The following is a 12,917-nucleotide window of genomic DNA, read 5'->3' on the forward strand; positions in this document are numbered from 1 at the left end:
ACATATATGAAATCACACATGTTCAATTAATATACGTGTATAACAACGTTAAGCGAGACAGAAGCAAAATGATATCGTTAACGAGAGCAAGAAGAAGAACATATTCTCCTCGCCTCCTCGCTTCTGCCTCGCCTCTGCACTCGAAAATCTGTCGAAATTCCACGGAAGGTGGAGAGATGCTGCGCACCTTTCACGGTGATCGCGAGTCATGAAAAATTGATGGGGGAACGTTGCCCTGAACCCGCGTGTCTCTTCCTTCTTGAGAAGGAGTACCGCGCGTGAACACGCGCGCATATGTACGCGTCGCCCGTACGAGACGACGAGCGTGTATCCACTGCATGCGTGTACCCACAGTGGAATCCCGTTACAGTCAGTCACACAGGCTCGGGACGTACGGGACGAAGGAACGGGGACGTGGCGTCGAAGGAAGCTGAAGGTAACATCGCCGGGGAGATCTTCGGCGGGGAGCGGCGGTACCCAAGATGGGCGAGACGAGCAACGGGCGAGAAAGACCAGAATGAGCGGCGTCGAGCTGCCGGTTGCTTTAAACGCAGGTTCACGAAGGCACTGCTGACCCAGTTACCAATTCGCCCCCGTTCTGTCCCATTCCCAGCGCGGCCTTGTTAGCCCATTCAGGCCCGTCGTACGACGTGTCATGCGGACTAATCGCCGCTCATTTAAATCCCAATCAGGCGGCGGAAGCACGCGGATTCTTGAATATTTCAGACTCCGCGTTCTGATATCCTAGTTCGGGGGTCACCGAATACTCCCAAATCTTGTATGACGAGTTTTGGCAATAACTTCGGACGTTGATGGATTGAAACCGCGAGAGAACACGAGATAGGAATTGGTTTCTATTTGGGGTTACTTATCAGTCCATTATCGAAGCTGTCTCGTTCACATAAAGATAAATTATAACGGTGGGAATAACTGGAATTGCTGAACGATCATTTCGACATAAGTTACGGCAATGATTTCGTGCATATATGGTCCGTCCGTGTCGCTCTGATTTTTAGTACGTTCCGTTAAAGTGAAGTGTTACACCAGGCAGGCAGGACAAGTAGATGTGATTATTAATCTCTGCGCTTGTTAACCCAAAACTACGAAATATCCGGTCAATTTATGTGATGCCGACAAAATGTACCATAATTATGCTAATTTCATTAAATGCCGGTGGATTATGCTAATTAAGTTAAATATATATCGGAAATCGTATTAAACGATCTATGCATTTGCATATTAAATAATGCCGTTTGATTTATTTTGTGTTTAAATGTATATTTTATAATTGAAATGCATATTCCGGAATAAATTAACCAAATCACTCGTTTTATCAATTCTGAGCGAAACTCGTAGCAAACGGTGCAGAATGGCAGATTATAGACATTCTAAAAAAAACATTAAATATACGTACTAATATATTTCTGTCTTCGTAGTAGGAATTTATAACGTAGAAATGACCGTAGATTACACGCATACAATGCTCTTAATTATTAACGCAATCCAGAAGCATAAATCATTCCATTAAGTGCAACGTCAAGCGTAAGGTTAAACACACACACACACACACAGCTTCGTGTGCAGATTTACCTTGATTCAGAGTCGATCGACTCGCGATAACGACGTTCTGTCGCTTTAACGTATAATATTACGGTTGCACATGTATATGAATTACGTGGTGAGAATGTTACACCCGACGCGTTACGTGGCTGATGCGATTCTTTCGTTTCGTTCTGCACATGGTATGCGGAAATCACTTTCGTTGCGGGTGTTCCGTTTTCATGTACAGTTTTCCAATTGACGTCTCCGATGATGAACAAAAGCGTGCCGCGGGCGATAATCATTCTTAAGCAACAGCGCGCGGATACGATTACGACGAGAGCTGTCAGTTGCGACGCGTCCAGAAAAATCCATTTTCCCCTGCCGCTTTTCATTCGCGGATCTCGTTAAGATTCTTGCATCGCCATTGTCACGGCGAAGCTATTCTGATGAGGACACATTAAAAGGGTCTTTTACGCGAAGAGTAATACTCGAAGTCTTTTATGCGAAGAGAAGGATAAGAAGGATTGAACTTTAAAGAATCGCATCGTCGATTAATTCCATCAAAACACGATATTGGAAAGATATGAACAATAATCGATTCGAGAATTCATCACGTTTATTTTTGATGGCACCTCTCGTTTCATTCTTTCTTACGTTTCTCGTTGAAATCAGATAACGTTCTGTTTTATTTATCTAAAATTAGTTCTTCTGGTCCCCTACGTCGTTTCGCGCTTTCATCCCTTATTGATCGCCGGCAGTGCAAAACCGACGTTACATTCCGGCGGACATTACTTTCCGGGCTATCTGCCGCGGCGATCAATGGCGAACGAGTCCTCTCTCGGCGTACTTTACCGCCGACAGAGGAAGATGCGCGCGGGAATTTTCTGCCGGCGAGCCGGAAAAATATCCGCGCGGGAAAGCGCGACGGGTTCTCACGGGTTCACCGCCGTGGATCCACACGCTCGTCGCACAGATCGTCCACAGTGATCTCGGCGAGATCCGCCGATCGCCAACCTCGACCTCTGTCAAGTCAAAGGAGTCGAAAATTCTTCCGCGTTCATTGGCCGTCCATCAATGCCGGGGTATCGTGAGTGTGAGGTGAGCAGCGTGTGCGTTGCACAGGTATGCGTGTAGAGGTATTATACACAGGACCTCTTGGAGAAAGCTTAGTTCGGTATCTCTCGATTATTGGATCTGGGTGACCCGATTGCACGAATCCTCGACAACCTGTCGTGGGTATTCACTGAGCTCGTCAATGACTCTGCTGCTACTGTTGCTGACGATCGATCATACGATTATGCGTGATTGATGGTGCCGGAATGTACATCAAAGCGTTAAGACGAAAGATCGCGGGATAGGGACTAATAGTCTACCTAGCTAGACTATTAGTCCCTAAATCACTATAATTTGTTATTAATTGTTATTATTTGTTATTACATTTGTTATTAAAGATTTTAAATGTGGCAAATGTTAATGGTATCTTTGATTTGCGACGTTTTAAGTGTAAATTTTACAAATGAGAGGGAAAAATTCTCGTGCAATCTAAGAACCTCGTTTTCGCCGCGATTCATTTCTCGCTAGTACAGGCACGACTTGAATTAATCCATTAAATCGAAATGTCTTTGGCCTCCATTTTCTCCTGACGAGTGCAAGCACGAGCGTCAATTATCCGGACAACAGTGCGATAAAATTAGCGAAATAATCCGAGAAAGTAGGAAACTCGTGCTATTCGAATGGAACATAGAAGTCGGCGAGGAGATCGCGCGAAACTAGACCTGGGACGAGGATGCGATCGTAAACGGACTCTGCTTTCACTCGATCGTTTAAGACATTTCGAGCGCGATCGCTCGTGCAAAACTGATCGATTCCTCTTGCGCTCGGTTCAATGCGGAAGACTCCAATTCTGACGGCCTCGTACGAAACATTGAAAGTGACAGTCATTATGTTGTGTATTGATATTATTAATTTGTCAATGCCGAAACTGAAATTGTTATTGAAATCGTTTTATTTTTCTTCATGCCAGTTTATCATTTTATAATTTTGAAGATATTATTTTGTATCTAGGTTTTCTTATATACGTTTCCAACGTTAATTCTTTTATAATAGAACACACTTTCAAAATTTCAGATATTAGAAGATGGATTTTAAAATATTCTCTATACGAAAACTATTATATATTATATAATACAAGAAATATTTTTTATGTATTTAAGTATCGCATTTGCCGCGTGTTCAAATTATCTAAATTATTATAGTTCATCCTCTGCGCATGAAACTGCTTTGCTGAAGAATTTCTTGTTTGCATGACCTTAATTTAGACTTAGAAGGCGCCACGTGTTGCAAGTGCGATTCTCATCCAGCGAATGAACCGGTAAAAAGCGTCACGTAGAAGCGTTAAGTGCACAAATCAGCCTACATGATTGGAAAGAGCGACAACGAACTGTCGAAGCGTCGACAACCGTTACGACCCGCCGCCACATACCTTAGGTACACATCGAGCGTGCACACACATGAAGGATGTGTGCGTTAGGCGCTGCTAGGGGTCAACGTGAGAGATCTCTCGTCCGTTGGGTTCCTCTTGGTTTCTCGCTACGCATGGAGGAGTTATAGAGAACCTTCGAAAAGTGAAAATAAGTCTCAACTCATTTACCCGTTTCGAAAACTAATTACACTTTTACGACTTTCCATTAGACTCATAAACCTTTCAGTTTTTCTGCTCCCATCTGGATCAAAAAGACATCAATGAGCAATGCGGGAAAGAGATGAGGTATAGATGATGGATCGTGGCACGTGGAAACCGGTGTGGCAACGCCAACCAACCTTTACCACTTTCTTATCAGCTCGACGATTTTAAATTTTCATACATAACTGTGCTCGCGGCCGCGTTACAGGAGTTTCGTCGGTTTCGTGCGTGACGGTTGTTCCGCGAGCATTAATTCGCGCGGCGCCGACTTCAACGTGACTCAAGCGTGCGCTTCACGGTCGGTGCATTTCGCGTCGGGCGTCTCTCGTCTGTCGGTGAACGAGGGCAAATTCGCGTGCGGAGCGAGCCAGGTCGCGATTTCTGTTACTTGCATCATCGATTTGTACGCCGGAGATACTTCCTGCTACTTTCGGCGTCTAGCTCGAGGAGACGCGTCGCGCGCTCGCGTTTAACGACGCGTGGACGAGCTACATGAAAAGAAAATCGAGAAAAGAAGTCAAAGAGGCGAGGGAGAGAGAGAAAGAGAGAGAAGGATAAAGGGAGACGGAAGATTGAAACGTCACGGTGCAACGGAGCATGAGGAATAAGCCTCCACGTGTATCGGAATGCTTCGTTTTATCACGCCGCCCAATGTTGGGAACCCGGCTTTCTCCCGTTGCCACGCTCGAATTATCGTGCTTGCCGATTGTGCTGATTCTCGATGACGTTCTGCTTCGGATGGACAGTGTTTGATTCCTGGGACTCACGTGTATTTGCCGACATTGAATTTTATAGTCGCGCGATTACCTCGTGTTGCACTTTCTCCCGCGAGATTAGCTCGAATTTGCGACGGCGAACTGATGAATCACGCTGTTTGCTTATGTGGACCACGTGGGTTCCGTAAATAATAAATAAGTTTAACGGTATCGCGTTGAAATCCTTAAGTAATTCAATTTGTTGTCAATTATCGAATTCTTAAAATAATATAATTAAATATCGTACATCTGTTTCTGCTAAATGTTTGTCAGGTAATTCGTTACGATAGTTCTTATCGAGACATCTGTTGAATCTCACGCGAATGGCATCGGGAACTTCCCTCACAAGACACGTAATTCTGTAAAATCATTTCTATCGTACGTACATACGTATCCTTTACTCAGGCGCGATTAAATTTCGTGTAATTCACGCCACGCTAAGTGCAAAACTGCTTTAACAGCTCCCGAGTCGAAGGGGATGTAATGCATCATGAAGATCGAGCAACTCGACCTTTCCGTTAATCTCGTACACAGGGGAAATTACCTCGCACCCGCTCCACCCACCGTCGCGTCATCGATCAAACAACCTTTCTAAGGCCGAACCACTTACCGTGCAACGCATTAACCTTTGGAGTGCGACTGAGAGGGCCCGTGTTAAGCGCGTCTCATAACGTCGTCTTGATCCCGGCAAACGAAGTCCACGTCCGGTCTTCCGCACGTGCGACAGATAGAGAGACAAAGAGAAGGAGAGAGGAAACGCGACCTTGCCCTTGTTGCGACCGTCCTCTGCCGCGTGACTTCCTCTTCAAAATCACTGGTTCCCTCCGCTTCCGCACTTCCTCACTGAACTTCCTCTCGCCTTGCCGCTCGATTCGGATCGGCACGGAATCATGCGCCGCGTGCGCAATCGCGAGTTCGAATCTCGAAATAATGATACCGGTACTCCCACGATTATCGATTTCTCTTTGCCGCGCGTGTTGAGTCACACTCGTCGATCGTCAGCCTGCAGGTGACATCGGCGGATCCAGTACCCGTTTTCGCGCGAGACTTATCGCCGAAACTGAGAAATCGCGTTTGATGAGGTTCCGTCCGTGAGTCTCACGCGCTCGCATCGATCTGTACCGCGCGATCGTCGCGATCGTCCATCCGGCTAGCAAACGGGATGGTACCTGTCTGGCCGTCGTACCTTGTGCCACAGCATGTGCTGCTGGAGTCGCATGGCTAAGTCATCAGCGGCGCCTTCGCCGAAGATCGGTGGTGGTGGCCGGTTGAGCCGATGGTGGAGGTCGTTTATGGTGGAGGCAACATGCGTTCGACGGAAGCCCGATCGAACCAGAAGAGGGGAGACCTCACGGTGGAGGACACGGAAACGTCTGGCGAGGGGAGAGCCGCGGAAGGAGAGTCATCGGGGGAAGAGACAGAGAGAGACAAAGAAAGGCAGAGAAAGAGAGGATGCCAGGAGAAATCAAAGTGGGTCAGTGGCCAGGTCACGTGGAGAAGAACGGGGCCCAACGTGCAGGACGGCGACACACTGTCCTACTCATCCAGCGGCCGCTCTTGGTCGCTCCAGGTTTCTGTCTGCCCATTCAGGAAACGCCGTCGCCGATACCACCGTGAAAATGAGATGTGATCAACGCCCGTCATCGACGGAAAGGAAAGAGCCTTCGACGGGACTGTCAGACAAGAATGAGCTCGGATGGGCGCAATGAGAGCGTATAGTCAGCTGACAAAGTCGTTGACAAGAGGCGATCAGGATTGACGATGACGATTGACCATCAGCTGTGATGTTCCGCGCTGCGTCATGAGTACTTGTCGCGCGGAATCTCTATTATTATTATAATATTATATATCATTGAAAAACGTCGCTCTCGTATCAGAATCACGTCGGTGAAACTTTTCAGCACTCCAGATAATTTACCGTCGCGGAATCACGTCGATGTTTTCAACTAAATGCACTGACAAGCATCGCCGAGAAAAATATACGGTATCGTTACGGGTTCCGTAATGCGCGTGAAAATCTGTTCTCCAAGTAAGAAGCGGTTAAATGAATTTCATGGCCGCAGTTTCATTCTGCGGGAAATGTATTTCTGGCGGAAGATAAAATTCCAGTCATAATAATGTGTTCGTTCTCACGTCCAAGATAATACATTTGCAAAATGATGATTATCAAGGTACTGCTACAGGTGCTTCCTGCACCTCGTTTAACTCGTTTAATTTTTAATCAACATTATAGACGATGGCTTTTGCAATAAGTAATCGAACACTGAGTCGTCATTATCATGTCAGTGCAAGGGACTTCACATATTCTAATTAAAATAGAAGCGTAACGATGCGCATTGCCTTTGAGCATTGGCCTGAAAGAGATAAATAGGTTTTCCTCGTTATGTTAAAAAAATTCCAGGGCGCTCCGTCTTTGTTGTAACTCTCATGGAGGAATTAATAAGTTTTTCTTATTAAGGTGATGTAGAGCGGAGAGAAGCAAGCCGTAATGTAAGCGTAATTTTTCCGCTGGATTACAATGTTATCAACGGCCGCTTTCAAGCAAGTAATTAATAGACTAATAATATCCGCATTACCTAAATGGTTAATTATGAAGAAAGAAAGAAAGAAAGAAAACTATTCCCACATATAAAAATCAAATTAATACATAAGTTTTTGACTAGTTCAAGAATTTGTCAAAAAGCCGTGACGATATTCTTCCAAGTGTTGCACAAACATAGAAAAGCACTGTTTAAATTGTTGAATTCTTCAGATATTTTATTAATCTTATAACAATAATTATGAAACGACTAATTTCTGGCGTTTGCGTATCCTTGATTTTCCTCGTTGCGTAGGAGCATTTAATGGTGGCTCTTGCTTTTAGAGATGCAAAATGATAATTACAATAACGTTACGTGGTGTTACGAGTTGTATTACAAGATGAACGCGCGCATTGATCGTCCATTTGATACAAAGTCTGTCCCTTTAATGATATTACCTCATTATCGCTAATAACATACGCTAATGAAATGAGGATTATCAGATAAAAACCGTACACACGTACACATGTATTTTCATATATGTATGCATATCGACGCTGCATAGAACGTTGTTAATTAGCGGGTTTATTTCGCGCATTAAAATTTGTCTTCTTATTTTTAACCGGCGTCTCGTGGATTCTCCAGAGAGATAAGAGAAAAGTGATTTTCAAAAGTAGCTCCAAGCTTTATCACGCGTTGAGAGAAGCTTGAAACCCTCATAAACGCTCCTCATTACTGCGATAATGGTGCCGCGAGTTGCAAGCGGAAATTGCAATATCGTCTAATCCTAATTATTTTCATGTTTCCAGCGAAAGCGTGCGATGCGCAAATTTGGCCATACTAAGCCGGAAAATCACTAGCAAATCTGCATGCGTGTCATTAAACATTTATTGAGAGGCTAAAGAGGGGACAGCAAAACCTATGCATCAAATGCTGCACAGTTTTCACACTTGAACTTTTTTTACTTTGATATTTTATATGTATTCTCTACAAATGGATTGCATATCTTAACGTTTCGCAACATGTTATACGTAATACCGCCTACTCATGAGAGGTATAAATTATTAATTGACCGTAAAATATTTATCATTTGTTGGAGCTATTAAGCTGTAATTTGTACACGTACGGTGTATATCGCCGTTTATTGTTTCACTGCTCATTAACATAATCCGTCTCCACAAAGGAAACAGGTTACACTCGTAATCCTATTTGTGTAACCGGAGCGAGACGAAACGTTTGACAAGGCTTTCGCGGATGGCAATTCGCTACCAGGAATCTTAATTGGCACGTCACGTAGTCGAATTTCACTTCATTTCGGAGTCAAATGGACATGACTGTGTCGATTTTGTCTGATTAATCATGCGAGTCTGTACCGACGTCGGAAGAATATAATATTTGTCCTTTCGCTTATAATCGTACATTTATATGTAAAAAATTGTACAAAAATAATGAGAACAATAAATTTATTAATATTATTCACTAATATTATTATTAATAAATAATTAATAATTCTTTAAATAATTTTTCTTTAAATAATGCTTCTGTAACTATATAAAACTATGTAAAACTTTTGCAAGCTATAGAATATTTTACATTTTGAGATGTTTTTATAAATATTCATAAAGAATTACTAATTATTGATAATATTAATATCTTTTCAGATACATAAATAGCTAATGAAATATACATATAATTAACATTTATATATAATTTTCGTGTTCGTTCACATACTCTTAACCGATGTATCAATACTTAAATAATTAGTAGTAATATTCAGATAATAGCATATATCATAGTAACATTAAGTATACACACCAATTCATACATGACCTTAATAGATACTTTATCTTCAACGTAATGAACATTTGTTATCAATATTATAGTTTTGATATCGAGCAATCATAATCAGTTGTAACGGGCTGCTAATAGATTTTGATTAGAGCTCACTGTAGGAAACATAATTCATGGCAACCGATTCAACAATTCTAAAGCAACGGCAACGCGTTGTCGTCGCGGACGTGCATCAATAATTGACAATTGTGTCCCGTACGAGAGAGGTGAAACCACGAAACCATTTGCTTCCCGTGTAATCATAATGAAATTATGACGACTCTTGAAGAATCCATATGTGGCTCTCTTAAACGCAGCCTTGCAACGCAGGAATGCGTAATTGATAACGGTCTCGGTATGTTCTTTCACTTCAGGTACTGTTTTGTATTAATGCTCAACCACGCATTCGAATAATTTCGTTGGAATCTGGACTTCCTCATATTGTTGCTGAGTCTGTTGCAATATTCATTTCCCGGTTGATGTTTAGCAAACTTTGTATGTTTATCCCTCATGAATTCCTTAGATAACTTCGTGGTATATTACTATTATATAGTATTAGTATACTATTAGTACTCGTGAGAAAAATCATGAAGTAGAAAATTGAAAAAGTAGATGCTTGCTAATAGTTTGAAAGCAATTTTGAAATACAATGTTGTATCATAGTATAACCGACCTTGCACTTTTAATAATCGAATAAATAATCGATCACATACTTTTTCTCCTTGATTATGTAGTGTTACTTAAGTTTTATTATTAATGCAGAGTGTCTCGTAAAAATAGCCTGACCTAGGTTTGCGATAAAATATACTGCAAGGGGAGCAGGATTCTGCAGTTTATATATAATTTTGCAGCCCCAAAGTTTTTGCCAGTCGTTCTCTAAACAAACGACACTGCGCGAAAGTTTTACAAATTTATTTTCACAGCTGTTTTTGCCAGTGCATCTAGGCGCGCTCTAAGTCTCTAAGTTTTTTGATGCTGAAACCTTGAAAACTCTGTATTAATTTTATTTGTTGAGTGTTGTTTACCGGTAAAATTACAAACTTAGAATACTACTCAATGTCCATACCGATCACAGAAGAATACGTACAATGTTCTATAATCAAAGCAACACAACTGTTGTGCGTCTTTTCGGTCAAGGTAATACCGGGAGTAGAAATTTACGGTGCCTCTCGTGGTGTTCTAAATCATGTTAGACTCATACGGTACTCTAAGCCTCATCGGTGACTTTTGGATGAGAGAATTCCAGAGCGGTGACATCTAACATCTCTGTTCACGTTTGTCGGAATAAGCTCCAAGTGTAAGACCATCCTACCCTCCTGCTGGGTCCTCTTCATCGTGTAATCATGGTCATCGAATTAACTTCCGTTTTAGGAATACATCTTTAGAGAGTACCTAAGGGTCAATCCTTGATCGCAAACGTGACTGGCTTGAAGTAGGTCAGGACCTGTATCTTTCGGCGCACGGCGTCGTCCATCATTGAATGGAATCTCATTTACTTACGAGTACACATGCTCCACGTGATCGCCTCGTTACTGTGTTCCCTCCTTTCTCTCTTTCTCTTTCTTCTCTCTTTGCATCCCTGTGTGGGAGATACAGCAAATTAATGCGCGCGACATTCTCGGTTCCTCCATTGGCAAACGCGAGTATTTGCGCCTGCCAATGGAGGTAAACATATGTTAATCAATTTAATTGCTATTACTTCACTTATCACTAATTACGTTGGCTAATTTTTGTTAGACGCATCCGGCATTCGACATGGTGAACGAGTTAAGTATTAACGCAAGATATTAATATAATTTGTTACAGTCGATTCGCGCTGGCGAGTGAAACTACGAATTATCGGATGATTCTCCCCGACTGGTGTGTGAACGATTCTTTTCTCTCCAGAACATGACGCACGCGGCAAGATCGAGCACACAAGCATTGACCGTGATCGTGACTTTCGGTAAGTGGGTTAAGGCCCGTGGCTCTCTGTAAATGTATTTTTATAGAACCGAAAAGAAATGTAGAAAGCAACATGACGTTATCGTTTGTTATCGTCGAAACTCGATATACCGATCACATCGCGTGCACAATGCATGAGCAAAATCAACAAGCCAGACAATAGGCGAGCTATGTATTATATTAACTCTGGTTTAGCTTTGCAATAATTTGTGTGATAATACAATGTTGCTAGTGCTAGTATTAATTAAAGGAATTAATAGAAGCGAAATCACGATTATGCTATAAATTATTATATATAAACTGGTATATTGTTGATTAATAATTTCAATTTACGGTAGGTACTTCTATGAAGTATACTTGAATTTATGTATCATCTTATCTGCCTCGAGGCCGTTTATGTACTCCTGATATTATCATAAGTAACATAATATATACTATATATATGTGGTGGAAAAAGCCACATTACATGAAAATATCAATTTCCAGATTTCAAATGTGATTTGATGATAAGGTCTTTAATAAGCTACAAATTTTCATACAAAACTCTCTCTTTTTCATTTAAAAAACACCAAAAACAATCCCAATCTTTGAATGACAAATGCTCCGCGATGATAATTTATTTTGTCGTCAGAAACATGTGATTTAATACCGGTCTCAATTTGAAGAAATGCGTAAGTGGAGGAAGAATCTTGTCTATCTCTCATCACTCGTGCGTCCAATTTGGCTCACGGTTCGCACGTAGATTTAAACGAGTCTCTCAGTGAAAGATCATCCTGAGAACAGGCTCCGAGACGCGCGAATCTCTCGCGGCTACCAGCGAAATATCCGGAAAGACTGCGATGTCGACATAAATCCCAATTAAACCGCTTCATACGCGCTGGTCGGAGACACCTGTAACCGACCTGACCAGATCCCGAGACGCGATATCACAATTACGAGAGCGACGAGAAGTGGTAGAGCTACCGCGCGCGAAAGACACTTTGCGCGACGCCATAAATTCCCGGGGATCGTTACAGCGCCTAATCCCAGGGAAGATCCGAAGCATTTGGGTCGCGACGCCATGGCCAGAGAGGGGAAACAATCGATGGTCATGACCCAGGACATGGCTGGAAAACTAGGTCAGGATTGCTCTTTCACGTGATGCGCACGTTCATTTTTCCCTCGCTTTGGACGCGTTAGGCTTCCGTAAACAGACGCAAACGTCGCCTCGTTTCTACCGATATCCGGTGAATTTGCAATGTACATTCCTCTTGGTTTCTCCATATCCCTTCTTTGTGGAAGGATAAAAAAAGCCGCATGATTCTCGTTTATCTTTCACCAGATCAGGTTGCTCGCAGCGCAGTTATTCTGCACCACGTCCAAAATATTTAAAGTCCTCCATCAGTGGTTTCCATAAGTTTTTCGCGTTTCCTTGTCGGAGGAAGACATGCGTGCTCGTTCCTCAGAAACGTCATCGAGTATCGAGCGTCACATCCATGTGCGTCACGTATACGTGAAATTCTGGCGACGTCATCGCGAATTACCAAGGTCAGACCGTGACCCTGCGGCGCGGCTACGCCGGGTCGCGCTGATCCTGAAGAAAATCCGTTGATCGATCACCGGCGCGACGACGTCGTAGCGCCGACGCACTTCGCTCTGCCAGGC

General features: G+C 42.8%; 1 long non-coding RNA gene across 1 annotated transcript; it reads right to left on the reverse strand.

Moving 5' to 3' along the window:
• Positions 1-10,318: 10,318 nt before the first annotated feature.
• On the reverse strand, positions 10,319-12,712 carry LOC113563551. Its single transcript, XR_003407482.1, has 2 exons — positions 11,923-12,712; positions 10,319-10,908 (listed from the first exon to the last, which is right to left on the reverse strand). It is a non-coding gene; the product is annotated as an uncharacterized LOC113563551 (long non-coding RNA).
• Positions 12,713-12,917: the final 205 nt, after the last annotated feature.

Source organism: Ooceraea biroi, chromosome 1, assembly GCF_003672135.1.
Source record: "Ooceraea biroi isolate clonal line C1 chromosome 1, Obir_v5.4, whole genome shotgun sequence".
Lineage (NCBI taxonomy): Eukaryota > Metazoa > Arthropoda > Insecta > Hymenoptera > Formicidae > Ooceraea > Ooceraea biroi.